Source organism: Lonchura striata, chromosome 1 (assembly GCF_046129695.1).
Source record: "Lonchura striata isolate bLonStr1 chromosome 1, bLonStr1.mat, whole genome shotgun sequence".
NCBI lineage: Eukaryota > Metazoa > Chordata > Aves > Passeriformes > Estrildidae > Lonchura > Lonchura striata.
The window spans coordinates 10,096,777-10,113,027 of NC_134603.1; the positions used below are offsets into that span (position 1 = coordinate 10,096,777).

At 38.3% G+C, this 16,251-nt stretch overlaps 1 protein-coding gene across 5 annotated transcripts in view; it reads left to right on the top strand.

Annotated features, from left to right (window-relative positions):
- Positions 1-16,251, top strand: part of CYRIB (CYFIP related Rac1 interactor B) — a 95,667-nt gene that overhangs the window by 45,304 nt on the left and 34,112 nt on the right. For all 5 annotated transcript variants that reach the window (XM_021542354.3, XM_021542351.2, XM_021542356.3 and 2 more), the window contains exon 2: positions 8,869-8,947. The gene's annotated coding sequence lies outside the window, so the exon portion shown is untranslated. The remainder of the gene's footprint in view (positions 1-8,868; positions 8,948-16,251) is intronic.

Here is a 16,251-nt window from a genome sequence, read left to right on the forward strand (position 1 = left end):
CTTGTTTTTCTCACATTCCAGTATTCAGAGATTGCTGGAAAATGTCTGTTGTTGGAAAGGTCCTTCTGTAAGAGATTTCTGCTATAAGAGCACCCATAAATCACCCAGTTCTTTGGCAGTGTCTTTGCCACATGAGATGTCCCTGATAAATTGTGTGAGTTCATGAATGGCAATACAAATAATTCCATAGTAGGTAATGTTTGTTTTAGCCCACACTGGGTATGGTGACCCTCAAACTAAACATTGTGAAAGTTAACTAGCTTTACTTACTCTGAGACTCCTTCTGAGAGAGATATTGGAGCTTTCTGTAGTTGCACTGAGCGAGGTCAACAAGGCTCAGTCAGTCCTGTTAGAGCAGATGATTTAACTTTTCTGAGTGCTCCTAATTGTGCATGTGTGTAGCCTTCTTTTGTCAGCAGCCAGACGCATATCTGGTGTGCAATTAATTTTTGTATCTGTACTAAATCCAACACACCCTGTAGGCACTGAATCATAGTCCGTGGACAGGTGAGTACTGCAGCACCACGTGATGGATCCAGCTCCTTGCTGGAAGTTACACATCGATGGTGCACGTGCATGCTCTTCCCTTTGTACTCTCTCCAAGCTGGAGCTTGTGCTGGGCTTCCGGCACACAGTTCCTGTCACACTCTTCCCAAAACCACCTTTCTGAGGAGCTCAGGAGCCTCTGCCCTTGTTTGGTTGAACATTAACCTCGTGTGTGGCACTGCCCGTGCTGTGGTTGAACGGTGCAGTGAAGGACCCTGTGGGTTTCTCATGGAGGAGCAGCTCTGCCTGTAGAGCAGCTCTCTTATCACATGGTTTGATGGAGTCCCTGATCCAAATTTGGAGACTAAAAGCCAGGCACAGTAATTTCAAGCCTGGTTACATATACTAGTACAATTTATCCCTGGTTTTCAGTGATACTCTTGAAGTTGGTGGTCCTAGGACTTTTTTCAGGATGCTTGAAGTGCTTGTACTGATGATACTCTTGTTGAATGTACCAGCATGTGCTTGAAATTAGTGGTAATAGGGATGAAGGGAAGCTGGTACCTATGTGTGTTTGTTGTTGGAGTTTTACTTAAATGCACCAACTTTGTGTCTACCAGAATTATGCTGGCCCTGATTCCACAGTTTTGTGTAATGCAGTTCCTTTTCTTCATGTGTATATTTAAGTTGGGTTTTGTGGCTGTATTTCTTCATGGAAAGTGGTTCTTTAGAATTTGTTACTCTTAAGTAAGTCTTTCTAGCCTCAGAAGAGCAAAACAGCTTTGTAGTGTGACACATCTCTAAATAAAAAATTAGTTTTTATTTTTTTTTTTTGAGTTTTTTTTTTTTTTGGTGTTTTGTTATTATTATTGTTTGACTTCTGTTCCAGGGTAAAGTTTGATTTCAAAGCATGAGCTAACTGCCTTGCTGCAATCTCTAGAGCATGTGTGTGAATATTTGAACATTGGAGTCTGTAATTTTGCTTAAGCAGAAAAATGTAAGACTTGTTCTTAAATGCTTCCTTTGTTACTCCAAATACAGGGTAATATAGAAAAAAAATTGTTATGCTCCTGTTTTGACTGAGGTTGTAACTTGCATTGTACATTAAATGTAGGAAAAATGCCTGTGGAGATGATGGCATCTACAAGTATCCTTTGAACAAAGATCTTGTGCTATCTCAGTGCATATTTAAATGAGAGGATGTGAGAGTGAAAGAATGGCTTGAAAATTCATCAGATTTCCTGTGCAGAAATAGGAGTCCAGTTGCCTTTAATGTCTTGGTAGTGGGAAGCGGATGTAAAAGCTGAGAGTCGGCAGACAACCTTCTCAGGGTGAGACTTTCTACTCAAGGTCTCAAACATAAGCTATGCAATTTTTTTTTTAACAAATACTGGATCCTAAAAAGATCATTCAGACTGCTTAAGCTAGGAGCTTAAACTATTTACTCATCAGATAAAGTTAGGTATTGTAAACATCACTAAGAGCTGGAACTAATGCCTGCCTCTCTGTGGACTAGATAACAAGCTTGTCTAAATCCAGCTGATTATAAAATAGCGGGGGGAAAAAAGGATATATTGACCAACTACCCAGAGCAAGGGCTTCGTAGCATCTTTCCTAGGCTGTCTTCTCTCTTCAGAATTTTTAAATTACGGACTTGTTGGCATAGTGATGGGTAGAAGGGACACCTGACTCTATGCTCTATTTAAGGAGTCAGGAATTGATTGTGTGTCTACCTGAGGAGCAGACTCGTGCCTCCCTCCCACCTGAAGCTGGGACACTTTCTAAATAAGAATATGAAGGACACTGAAGCTGGGATGTGTTATGAATAGGGGCTTCAGGTGTGTATCCAGGAAAGACTAAGCACAACAGAGCCTGGTGATAAGGAATTTTTACAGAGTGGGAAAGTCTTTTGTGTTTAGTCTTTGCCTAGGACAGATCTCTGTCTAAGGGAGATCTTAATTAAACTGATCTTGCAGATATGCAGCTTTTATCCTATAATTGCAAGTCTTGAAGAGTTTGTGTCGCTTGCTCCTAACTGTAACAGTTAAAACTCTTAGAAAGCAGAACTGGTCCACTGGCTCTGCTCACATGAGGATCTTACATTGTGCCTCTGTAGGTAGTAAAAGAAATAAGACTGATCTTGCAATCAGTCCACGTGTTAATTCCTGGTTTCTGTAATGTCATTCAGTGCCTTGTTTGGGTGTTGCGTATCCAAGGAGAAAACATACACTATCTGAGATCTGAGGTAAAAAAATTCGTGGTATCTGTACTTGAGAGTGAAGGAATATTCCAGGTTGTGCTTTGTGCCTGTTTCTCTGTATGGCAAAAACGTTTCTGCTCCTGACATTCATTATAAGAATTATCAGACTTTCTGCAAGGACTCTGCACTTCTGACCAAGTTTCTATAAGTTACATGATATGAAATTAATTGTCCTCCTTTGTATTTATCAAGAACATCCTCTCATTAGAAATAGGAAAAGATGAGTACTGTCTCAGTCTGTCTGTACGTACTTGCCCTTTTCACCCTCCTATGGAAACCTGCTCCATTACTAATCTGGAGAACATGTCATCTGTGTCCTTCCTCTTCATCTCTGAGTTGAGTCACTCTAAGGACTTGAGTCACTCTCAGAAGAGTAGTTCAATTTCAAAAGGGAACTGGAGAAAATATTCAACGTGTTATTTCAAGTCTGCCATTAAATAGATTCTTCTCTGCTCACAGTTAAACTTTAATCCTGTCTAATATAAGAGTATTCAAATGATTGGCATATTTGCTGCTTCCACATTTGTCTTTGAAAGAGGCATATGCTTATTGTATGGCTAAATGAAATAAGTATTTAGCAGTTTCAGTTTAGTTGTTTTTTTGCACAAGAGCTGCTTTCTTCTTAATGCTGCATTTGTAGCAAATGCAGATAAAGGTTCCTGAGCTCCAAGAAGCTGGATGAATTAGGGCTTGAAGGTCAGATATAGCCTGGTGGGAGTCAGAACTTCTGCAGTGTGAGCAAAGTCTACTGGAATTGGAGCATACACTATTTCCAGTTGTAATTAATAAATAATAAAACAAAAAGTGACAAGGATAGTCATCTACTAAAATTCAGTCCTTCTGTAATACTTAGTTATTTTGAAAACCTGTATTTTTGAGGGAAGTTGATAAACTGTACCACAGTACTGAGCTTGAAATACCAAGTCCAGTGTTTGAAAGCTCCAAGTCCAGTGTTTGAAAGATGGCACTGACAGGAGAAAGTGTTCGCAATTGGAAATCCTTTGTATGACTTTGGAGTAATTATTGGAGGAAAAGCTGTTCAGTGTACTGTTTGGTAAATTACACTTCAGAGAATACATTATGTTGGGCTGATAATACTTTAAACCTCTGCCAAATGTTTGCTGTGGGACAAGGGAAGGTTATGTATGTCTTCCATTCCTGTCTTTGCAACTCTTAGTTAACTGGATGATCCTAATTTACTGACAAAATTAGCTTCTAGTACATGAATAAATACTAGAGATATATTTTTAACCATAGTTGGTGGTTTTGCAGCTCAAACCTGTAAAGACTAATATGCTTAAGTCCTGTAACTCATGCTGTTCTGATGAATGAAAGAAAAGGAATTCTTTTGGTGTTGAAAATAGTCAGGGTGTTGCTAGAGTGCTCCAGTATTATGTGGAAGCAGGGCTACAGGCTTCTGGAGGCAAGTAGTTTTGACTTTGGCTTGTGTCTTTGCATCAGTTTTATTAACTACATGATGTACAGTTGAAGCTCAAACTATTGAGTTTTAGTGTAATTATTTGATCTTAAACACTTTGTTTCAATTCTGTCCTGGAAATAAAGGAATGACAGCTTACTTTCTCACCTGTGCAGAAGTAAATAACTGGGGTTTTTTGAATAGTTCTCAGAGTACCAATTCTTCAAATCATGGGAGAATTTCCTCTTTCAACCGAAAATTGAAGTTTTGGCAAGATGTGTTCATAAGGGGGGAAAGTAGTCTGTATCATTTTAGTGGGGTATAAAATTCTCAAGTTTTCTTGCTGTGGACCTATTAGTGAATTCTAGTATTTTTGTTTTCCTGTTTTTGTAGGACACTGGTTGTGTTGCTTTCTGCCTCTTTGCATAGCTATTTACTATGAAAGAGTAGCCTGCCAGAAGCTCTGCAGGGGTTATTTTGACTGTGCAATGTGTGTGCTGTCTTAGTCTGACACCAGAATTGTTTGTAAGCTACCATAAACTTTCTAACACTTAGTTATCTTTATGGATCTTTATGGCTTATTTTTTCTTCAGCTCATTTTGTATACTATGCATTTCAGATATTTCTTAGGATGGGCTGCTGTGTCTAGCAGTCTGTTGTGATCTGTGTTAGGGAGGATACATTGCCTTAAATCCATATTACTGTCTCTCCTGTGCTTTCTATGTTTTGGACTAAGCAAAATCAAGCATAGGCAAAGATGATGTGTGCAGTGTGATTTTTAAATGTGATTCATATCTGTACAACAGTGTTAGGTATACAGGCTAGGTGGAGTTACTCCTAAATGGAATTCAGACAAAGCTTTTGAGTTGAAATAGCCTGTATGTTAAGTTGTGAAATCTACATTTTTCTGGGCTTTTGAAGATGCTGTGTAGGTTACCAAAGAAAGAGAAAATGAAATGGCATCTCAGGCCTGCCCAGGATGGTCTCTTCAATAGTGCCCTTGGGATGCCAGTGTGTGACTGGAGCAAGGCAGAGAACTGGAGTGTGGGCAGTTGAAGGTTTGGGTGGAATTCAAGGACAGACTGACCTCTACATCTGTTTCCCTCTGCATCTCAGCCCTGAGTCATTCCTGTTACCTGCTTGTGGAGACATGCAGCCAGCTCTGACACAGGCCTTTTCTGAGCTGTCTTGCTTTAATGGTGGCAAAGACTGCAAAATTATTTAACTTGAAGCTCTGTTTAGACACTGCTGTATCTGACAATAACTGCGTGTTTTGCCGCAGTATTTCAGCAAACTGTCTTGAATGGAGTACCCTGAATCCCTCAGTAAAGCTAACTAAGTCCTGTGTTAGTGGCTTTACCCTTTGCTCCCGAGGACATAGCCATTAATAAATTTCTCAGCTCAAATGAGTGTGAAACTTGGAGGCTTGAGAAGCACTAGCTGTGCTTCTGCCTGTTGAAACATGTACTCTAGGGAAAAGCAAACACTGTGCGATTCACAGAAGGCTTTTTGCATCTTCATGGTTAATAGTTTTCTTGAGCATGAATTTTGTATGGAGAACAAGATTTAATCAGGTGCTGTGCTAATTCTGCCTTCCCCTTAAGTGGCAAAACTAGTGAAGTAAAGGGATGGTCGCTTACATCAAGAGGTGAAGTGTCCCTAATTTAGCAGGAACAAGTAGGTTTATTGTCTTCTTCCTTCTTTTGAATTCGTCATCCTACAAAGCTATGCCAACACAGTGTGTGGAGGGCAGGCAAGGATATCTCCTGGGAATGAGTTTACTCTTTTGTTGTTCACCTGCTATTCTCATTAGCCTGCCAAAGAAACAGTGTTAATTTACTCCACAAAGCTCTATTGAATTAAAAAAAAAAAAGTTTGTGACCAAATCTTGTCTGTAAACTAAGATGGCAGCTAGCTTGATTTTTCTCAGCTCTGCTATTTAGACCATGGATTACAGTTTGGGGATCTGTTATTTAAAAAGAAAAAAAAAAAATCTCTTGACAGGTTTTATTAACTGAATGGGATTTATCTAGATTATATATAAGGAATTGTTGCCTTGAGGGCTGTAGAGATCTTCCAAAGGGGCCACATTATCTGCAGCTTTTTCTGCATATGCTCCCACTTCTGCACCCTGTCCTTTCTGTGTGCAGTGCTGCCCAGTGCTCCTGTGCAGCAGCCTCCTTCCTCTCCAGTTCCTCCTATCACACCAGGCTTAATTCTTTGCCCCATGCTGGCAGATGATGTGCTTCCAGTGCTTTTCTGGATTTTTCCATCATCTCTTCAATCCACTCCCAGGTGAGATTCTCCCATCCAGAATTGCCCCACAGCTATTGCTGCTGGCACTGGCTTCCCTTTTTCACCTGAAGCCAGTCTGCAGGAATGGGTTGTGAGGGAGAAGAAACTACAGTACAGGAAATGCTGAGCAGCCAGGAATTGCAGCAGCACAGGACTGGAGAGGGCAGAAGAGTCTTCAGTGAGCTTAGATATTCCTTTCAGTAAACCAAAATCCTGCTTGTGATTTCAGTGGTTGCAAGGAGATTTAATAATTTGAATTTGTCAACGTGATGCTATGTGTCCTGACAGTGGAACAGCAGAAATATAACAATATTTCTGTTTAATGAAATGATCAATCATGCTTGAAAAAAAATCCATTTTTGGTACTGAGAAAGAAGCTTTTCATACTGCAGTGTAGCAGGGTAGAAGGAAGTGTTTTTGATTGAGTGTATTGAAGGAACTTGTTGAGTTTCTTAAATGGTCACTCAAGCAGCAAGACTTTCAATCCTCTTATGGACTGTAGCAGTGATAGAACTGCTCTTCTCAGCTCTTGCCAAGCAGCATGAATGAAAGGATCTTATGGCTTCCATTCAGTTTATAAGATAATTGTTAACCTATACAGTTGTCTGGCAAGAAGTCCATGAATGAAAGGGACTGAACAGGGTGGTGGAACAATTGTTTAAACAAAGCCTACGCATAAATGGAGTGAATGTGTTTTGGGTGTTTTTTAGATTTCCTCTTCTGCAAGAAAGAGAAATAGTGCTTCTTATAACATTTGTAGGAAAAAAAAAACAAAACACTAACACATTAACTTGACAGGCAGTTGCTTGTCTTAGATACTGCCTTGACACAAATTGGCAAAAGTTATCATTAGTTAAAATTATTTTTCTTTTGTTTTGCTTTTCAACTGTCTGTTGCAATTATTGCTTCAATGTAGCAATAGGATTCCTTGAATAGGAATCCCTGTGAATACGATGCATTGGTTTTATTTGACCATTATATTTGGTCTAGTATCTTAGAGTCCTTGCCTCTTTTTCTCCTAGCTGTGCTCCTCAGGTTGCAAGATTTTCCTTTGCAGAGAGGGCAGGAGGCAATGGGTGGCATCTTTTGATGATAGTTTTCACTGTGACTAAAATCATTCCCCAGCCTCAATACTTTATAATGCTTCCTCTTCCCTCCACCCTTCCCAAGCCGGGACAATTCAGTAATGTTATAGTGTTTGTGATTAGAAATTTAACTGCAAAGCAATGTATTTTTGTTAAATGCCCATTAATCAGGGTTACCTGATGTAAGAGGAACTGCTGATAGCTGATTAAATACAAATTAACACTGAATATTTCACGCCTCTTCAGCTGGATTTGAAATGACATGACAGGGATTTTATATTTCTAAACCAAATTTGTGCTAAAAACAGACGTGTTACAGAATATGCTTGACTTTGCTTTAAGAAACAGAAAGAGAATTGGAGGACAAAATGGGAAGATCACTCTTTAAAAGAAACTTTGAGATGTGAGATACTAAAAAGAAGGATTCTGGTGCCAAGAATACCTGAAGCAGGAGCAGCAGTGGTTTTACTGGAGACAGTTAAAGTGACAACACTCAAGTATTTAAATTAGCTGAAATCCTTGAAAGAGAAGCAACCTACAAAACCCCAAAGGGAAAAGACTTATGAACCTTTCACCACAACAGAAAGGTACCAGTTCTGGGGAGTTCATCATCCAGTTACTGTACTAAAAAGGGTAGGCTGCTTGCTATATAAATATACTCTAAGTGAGGAGAAATACCCTCCAAGTGCTTGCAATGGAATCTCAGTGCTGCAATGGAATCTCATTTCCATAGGAAATACTGTTTTGTCTGAGCATACAGATACTGGTTTTTCTAAACCAGAAACTTAGCTTTGAAGCAGAAAATCCTAGTAATCCTAGAGTAGTTCAGGTAGGTAAAAACTCTGACTGGTGGCATTTTCTTTAACTGATGAAAACTGTAGCAATGAAGTACTTTTCCCTGTGTGCAGTATATGTGGCACTGTAAATAAAGCTTGAACTGAGACCTACTTTTTTCTGCTGCAATTATGTGTAACTCGGCTCCGTAATGCAGAGATGTAATGCTCTATTTTTTGTGCTGTAACTATATGTAACTTAACTCGGTAATGCTGAGATGCAATGCTCTATTTCTGATGCTTGTGATCATGGCTAGCTAATAGCCTTACTGATTCACAGAAGAGTTTGGAAGGATGCTTCTCTGTTCGATTGTAATGTCACTTCCATAAAATCACGGAGTGTTTTTGAAATCAGCATGTCTCATTTGCATTCCTAAAGGATTATGTAGGTTCCTTGGCACTGCAGGATTAACTTTGATTTACCCCTGGCACTGGTTTATGTGATTGAAATACCATGTATTGTTTATGTTTAATGGGGTTCTGTTCTTTCAGATTGTGAGGACGAGCTGCTGCATCAATAATCTGAAGAAGGGAGTTCTCTGTTAAGACTGCAAGAAGATACTACTAACTGGTAAACACTTGGGTTTCTTTGTTTGTAGAATATTTCTTTGTTTTCCATAATATTTTAGGCCAAGGAGTACAAAGTATTTTGATCTGTTGAAACAAGTAGTTCATGCAATATTTTTTCTTTCTAACTGTCTGTAACTTACCAGACAAAAGACTCAGTAGCAGTGGATAGCATGTGGGTATTTAAATTGGAATACAAATTGATTAAATTCCTGCTCTCTCAATAGAAGAAAAAAAAGACTGTTTTTATTTTCTTGTAATGACATGTTAGATATAGTCTGTTTGCCTTTTTAGCTGAGACAAATACAATGTGTCTGTACTGTGTTCTATATAAATACTATTTGAAGTGTGATAGTGCAAACAGTGAAACTTCAAATATAGTGCTTCAGAGTCTGGAGAGAGAAAAGAGGAAGCCTTAACAGAAGTCCAGATGCTTTGGAAGATGCCATTAATATGCTTGTAATTATTCAGTGGGTGTTTCTTGAGGCCTAATGTTCACTGAGAATGTATGATAATAAAACTAAGGATATCTCTTGTGATTCCCAGACACACCAAGTCATATGCAGGCTGCTTGTAGGTACAGAACAGTAATAGAATCATCAGTGAAGAGCTATGAGCACTTGATAACAGTGTGCCAACCCTTAAGTTAAGAAGATGTTAAGCTACAGTATTACACAGCAATCACAAGGAAACCTGAGAATTTAGGACATTTGGATATGTCCTTGACATAGGTAAATCATATGCACATTGCTGGTGGGTACCAGAGTTACAGCTCACTTCTCAAATGCTTAATGTTGTAGATGAAATAGCAGTTTTCCTCTGCAATTATACCTTACTATACTTCTTCCATAAAGCTTGGATCTCACCTTTCTGTTTACTGCTGCCACTTGAGCTGCAGGGCTCATTAAACTTGTGTCAAGAGAACGTTCTTTGCCCAAATGGGGTGGTGTGGCTGGGTTGAAGGACAAACATGGAAAGAAGCACATCCTAGCCAATAAGAAAACATTAAACTTTCATGACTTAAGTATTTACAGATGCTTTATTAAACTTCATTTGCCAGTTAATTTGCCTAAATTTTATAAGCAGTCAAGGATAACTTTATGAAGTTCTTTTGTGTAGTAGTTGCAGAGAATATTAAAACGCTTGGTTTGGTTTTTCTGCCAAACCTAGATTAATGATAGGAAAGTTTTGAAAGCTTATAGTAGTCAGCAATGTGCATCTGTCAGAATGACATAGAAAAAACAAAGTTTGACTTTTTTAGTCTTTTAATATAAAGATGACTTTCATAGTACAGCTATTTCTGAGTGATAATTTCAAGAGTTCTGTTGCCTGTAAAATTGCAGTTCCTGAAGCTAAAATACATATGAGACTCATTCCTAAATACTGGGTTTGAAAGTGTATGACCTTCAGCTTACAGGAGAAAAAACCTCTGGCATGTAGTGTGCCACTGTTTGAGGTACCAAAGCACTGTACTGCCAATATAAGTTTTGAACCACGTTATCATTATCTGATAAATTTGGCTTATTCCGATTGTGTATGATGTGAATAAGTAATTTGTGTCTTTCACTAAATTTGGGTGCATAGCTTGCCCTGTACAGAAGACGAAAAAGTTCATTAGTCTAGAATTGAAGTCTTCTTTTTCCCTACTTTGGCTTCCTTTTCCAGCCCATCATCTCCCGATCTCTCTCGGACAGAGAAGTTTAACAGGATGGTCATGCTGAGTGAAAATGGGTAGTTCTATGAAGTAGTTCTTTGTGTGCAGCTGTGGTAAAGTATTTGTCTTAATTCAGTATTTCTTTTAGGATCAGTAAGTCTTTTTTAGTTTGGGGTAGTGCTGCATAAACTTGGTTTCACTGTTTCCAGCAGTAACTTTGCTTTGGGAAGACAGGAGCTAAGAGCTTGCTGAGCTCTACTGTGTTTTAGACCTGACCCAGGTTCTCAGCATAGGCTCCCAGCTCTGGGACTGTGCTGAAAAGACAGTGTGACACGTGGGTGCTGCATCCCTTGGGGCAGAGCATGTCTGTGTCTGAGTCTTGCATGACTGGTGCCAAGATAAAGATTCTAACTCAGCTGGTCCTTGATGTGGTACAGACTAACCCAAATGGTTGCAGAATGTGCATGCCCATCTTATCCAGGTGGTGTTTCTTTTGCTTATGATGTTTCAACTGTCCATTAGCACAGGCACTGAAGGATGAGTAGCATTTCAGTGATTGCCCTATTTTTCTTGTATTAGCTGTTCTTTTTCATTATGCTAACTTAACTTGTATGGAATTATTTTTCCATAGTATCAGTTGTTCTGAAAAAGATCTTGATAATTGTCTTCTGCTTTCACATATAATCTCTGATAATTATTCACTCTCATTTTAGTGTTATCTCTTACGTGCAGCTTGAACTTGTCTGCATGCTTGAAGATTTAAAAATCCTTCCATGCAATTTAGAATTGTTCCCCTGTAGTGATGATGGGGAGATGTTTTGAACAAACTGATTAGCATGTTGTGAAGTCTGTGTTCTAGTACTGATATTGCACTGGTATTGTGGGTGGATTAACAGGTTTTGCATTTATTCTAATTTTAATAAATATGAAAACACCTTCAGTATTACATTTACAAAGTGAAAGCAAATGCATACCTGCCATTTTCTTATTAATTTTGAGAACTCTTTGTTGTGGCTTGTATAGCCTTTATGAAAGTAACATTTGTCTGGCTGACACATCTTTAAATGTTTTGCTTCCTCTTGTGAAGAATCTGTAAAACTTCTCCAGTAACAATGTGAGTCTTTTTGTGCAAATCCCTTAATACGTGTTAAACCTAAAAAGAGCAGGAAAATTTGTTGTCTCCATACCCATGTGCCTAAAAAAGGTTTGAAGTGAAGGGTCTCATACAGAAGAGATACTGTATTTGAGTAAGGCCCTATTCCATGTGTTTACAGAATTCTGTTTGATTTTGACTGGTGGGAAAGTTTGTATGAAGTCAAACATGCTGCAAGAAATATAAAGCTAGGTTCTGTTTTATTTTGCTCAGTGCTAAATGTTTCCTCTATTAAACAAGAAAATAGATTTTATAACTGTGTAGCTTTTAATGGCTGCTTTCAGAAGGGTTGGTTTGTTTGTTTGAGGAAACCTCTGTAACCAACACAGAAATTGGTGACATTACAAATACTACTTAAAGCTTTCAGTGCAAAGCCCACCAGATACCAACAGCAGGGTAGTGTGGGAATATCAGTGTAAAAGAATGATCTGCCACAGTGATGTTATAGAATGTAAATATGTTAAGAAAAATCACCTAACAACTGAAACCACTTGTACTTCCCATTTGTGCCACAAGTTAAAAACAATCTTCTTTGATAATGTTGCTCTGAATATATTGTAGGTTTGTCTGTAAATTCAGCAGAGCCTCTTGAATTGATTTCTCATTCATGTGAAAGTGGATTTGTGTAAATGGCTCTTAGTACATGGAGGCTAAGTACTTGTTGTGATTTTGACACTCAAGATAATGTAGTAGAAATTCTGATCATGATACTGATAATTCTACCAGCATGCATTTATTTTGCATTAATGGTGGTGTCTAAAGGAAAAAAGAGGAACAGCTGACCTGTTTTAGGCTAAACTGAGCTGTCTTGTACTTATTTCCTGTATTTTGTCTTGGGGCTTGTTTAATGTGCCTCACTGCAATAACACAGGAATAGATTGAGGTGTTGGAAGCTTTTATGCAATGCTGTGTTCTTTAAAGTTTAATAGTATGTATTATCAATGTAAATAATCTGCCTATGGTGAGGAAACATAATGTGGTATCCTTTTTCCCCACAGTAGATGTAAAATAAGTTAAACCCTGAATGAAGATCATAGTAATCTCCAAATGATCAGTGACAAGATTTTTTTACTGTAATCAAGTGGAATTCAGTGTCAAGCTCTTCCAAAATATCTTTCATTTACATGTAGTAGTCCTACTGCAACAGTTAATAGAGTAGTTTAAAAATAAGTGAATTTGGTTTAAAGGCTAATTTAGTAAACTGTGCTCTGCTGGAGACTTCAGCCATGCTGATTTGTTTATGAAGGTAAAGCTGCTATTTTTCTTTACCTGTAAATAAATTTCAGGACAACATGAATTGTTTAATTCTGTTTGTCCAATGAGCCTTCAAATCAAAGGCATTAATATAAGGGTTGTTTTGACTTTTTGAAAAGCCACTTTTAAACATGGCAGCAAAATATGTAAACTTTTCTCATCAGAAGGACGTTTGACCTGAAAAGCTGTGCTTGTTGGGACAGGTGACTGGAGGTTCATATTCAGTTTTATGTGGTCTGTTATATTAGGTTAATGTCAGATGTTGCTTATTTCACTTCCTGACTTAGAGAAGAACTCTAAAATACTTGTTAAAGGAGAATTCTAGGTTTTGGGGAGGGAAAGTTGTTGGGTTTTTTTTTTAACTCTTTAGGCACTTGAACTATAGACATACAGTCCTCTAGTTCTTTTTAAAGTTCAGTTTACTGCTTGACTACATAACTGCAGTTTTATTATTTAGGATCATAGAATGTCTCAAGGTGGAAAGGATCCACACACATCTTAAAGGTCAGCTCTCTGCTCCTTGCAGGACTCCCTATCATTGAATCATATGACTTAAGAGGGTTGTCCAGATGCTTCTTGAGCTCTGTCAGGTTTGGTGCCATGACCACATCCCTGAGGAGCCTGTTCCAGTGACCAGACACCCCCTCAGTGAAGAAGCTTTCCTTAATGTCCCATCTGAACTTCCTCTGATGCAGCTTGCCTCCCTTTAGGTGATCATGGAATTAATTTGAGAAATTATTGAAAAGAAATAGTGTGCAGCTGTTGAGACTCAATGCCATTAAATTACAATGCCGGAATTAAGACCTTGTTGTATAGCTCCTGGTTTTTTGGTCTGCTTTCCTGCCTCTTGGACAAATCTGTTGAATACACACAACAGTTCCTAGGAGCTGATTTGTTACCCTGTATTCTGTAATTTCCATATCACATGCTACCCAATAAACATTTGAGACCCCAGGTTAAAATATCATGGTTAGAGTGTTCCTTTCTGGACAGCTAATGATTGATAGAATTACTTTTAGCATTCTAATCATCCATGTGTTTACTAGAATAATTTCAAAACTGTGTTACTGCAATGTAAAACTGATTGGAAAAGCTTTTTCATACCCTGCCCTCTTCTATTTTTTAATTGCAGCTGCAACCGTTATTGCAAATATTTGTGTAGGTGGAGCTCACCAAGCTCCTGGACAAGCTGGAGGCACTTTCAAGAGTCTGTGTTCTGTGACAGTTCCTCTGCCAGGAGCAGAGCTGTTCTGTCCTCCGTGACAGAAACTACTGCTTGTCCCAAGTCTCTCATGGAGTCACCCTTTGGAAAGTCCTGCCTCTTTTGTGGATGAGTTACAACTGGAAGGAGCTGCCTCTGCTGAGATTTGCTTAGTGGGGCAGCCCTGGGGAGCCTGGGGGAAGGACTTAAGTGAACTGTTTGACTGTCACCTAGAAACTGCTCAGCCCTGAGCCTGGTATCCATAGGAAGGGCTTTTCAGGCTTTTAAAAATCTAAACTGTGTTCTTAGCAATCTGAAATAAACAAATGCATTGTCTCTGAGCAGCAGAGATGCTGTGTGGGAAACTTCCATAGTTGTAGCATAATCAGCTTAGGTCTAAGTTAATCTTTTGAGTTTTACTTATCAGAGGGGTAGGGCTTCAGCTCTCAAATTTTGATACTGTTGATGAACAGTTGATGGTTAGAACTCACTAAAAACTGTAAAAAGATATTTTAGGTGGTAAGTGACTAACTCTTCTGTGTCTGGGGTTTTTCTCGAGGAAAGTGTTTGGGGTTGGTTTGTTTGTTTTTGTTTTTTACCCTGAGAGTAGAAATCTAGATTATAAGGAATAAGGACTCCTCTGTTCAAGCATTAGGGAATAGGGCTGTGGGTCTTGGCATTGCCTAGAGCTGCTCCTACACCACTAATAATGTGAATGGGAAAGCCCTGCTGACCTTTCCTTGTCTTACTGTTTGTGTTGTGCAAGTGGATGAACACTGCTGCAAACTTCCTGGGACAGGACATGGTTTCATTTCTGTTTTGATGATATTGAGCCAGAACTTTCTGTTAAAATCTGTCATATCCTAATAAATTATATCATCTGTATATCTTAGATAAATAAGCTGTTGAATCACTTGGGTGGTACTCAGGAACACTTCACAACTGGGTGTTAACAGCATAAAAACAAAGGAAGTATCTACTGTGGCAAAGCAGAGATGCCAGATAGTCCTGGGGAAGTTAAACATGCAGTGGAGAGCAAATGCCAATGGCATTTAAAGGTGTAGGAATGATATGCCATGTCTCTTCCTACCTTAGGAATATTTCAGTAATTTTTTTGAGGAGTGAAAGCCTGAATTCTAGAAAGTTCTTAAAAATTCTGCTACTAAATCACTTCAAGGTTTGGATTTATGAAAGTTCAAAAGAAATACAGGAGATAATGTTACCAAAAGTAAAAAGTTCAGTTGTTTGAGTAATTGACTATTAGACACAGGGCTTGCTTTAATAATTCTTGCAGACTTTTAAATTTTTTTTTTTTTTTGGTGGTAAAACTGAAGCTGTATCGCTTGGACTAAAGTACCATAGCTCTACCCACTACTCTACTACCAAAAAAAGCAACCAAACACAAAAACACAACTCCAAATTAAACAGCTAAAGAAGTCCCATCTCTGCTTTACTAAAATTCCTTATTTGTCTTCTTGTTATGTATTTTTCTCAACTTATTTCTGTAAGTGAAAAAGCTTATTTGGCAATAAGTTAAATATCTGGCAATATTTAACTTTTGATCTGATTAAAAAATCCCTTGTAGTTGATGTTTGACTTGCAGGGTTTTTTTTTCTGTGTAGAGATTTGAGATGCAAAAATGAAGATTATGATAGTTTATTTTACTGTAAGCCAAAGTAATTGTTTGTTTTGGAAACAAACCATTATGCATAAGTGGATGAAAATATAAATTTTCATGCTGCATACTGGTTTTATGTGAATATCCTCTTCTGCCATACAAGCTTCTCAAGTATCTTTTAGTTTTTCCTTTTTTTTAAATTTTCTGAAGTTGTTCAGAGGAGTGTATGTATAAAACCTTTTGTCCCTCCTATTGGTCTACAATGCAGCATCTAAACTTTTCCGAAAGCTTTCAAGGAATCTTTTGGGTTGGAACAGGCATGCAAGATCAAGTCCAACTGCCAAGTCCACAACAATATAATGTGATACATTAACTACAAAAAGTGTTGGGGAAAAAAAAACCCCTTGAAATTAAGTTCATATGAATTG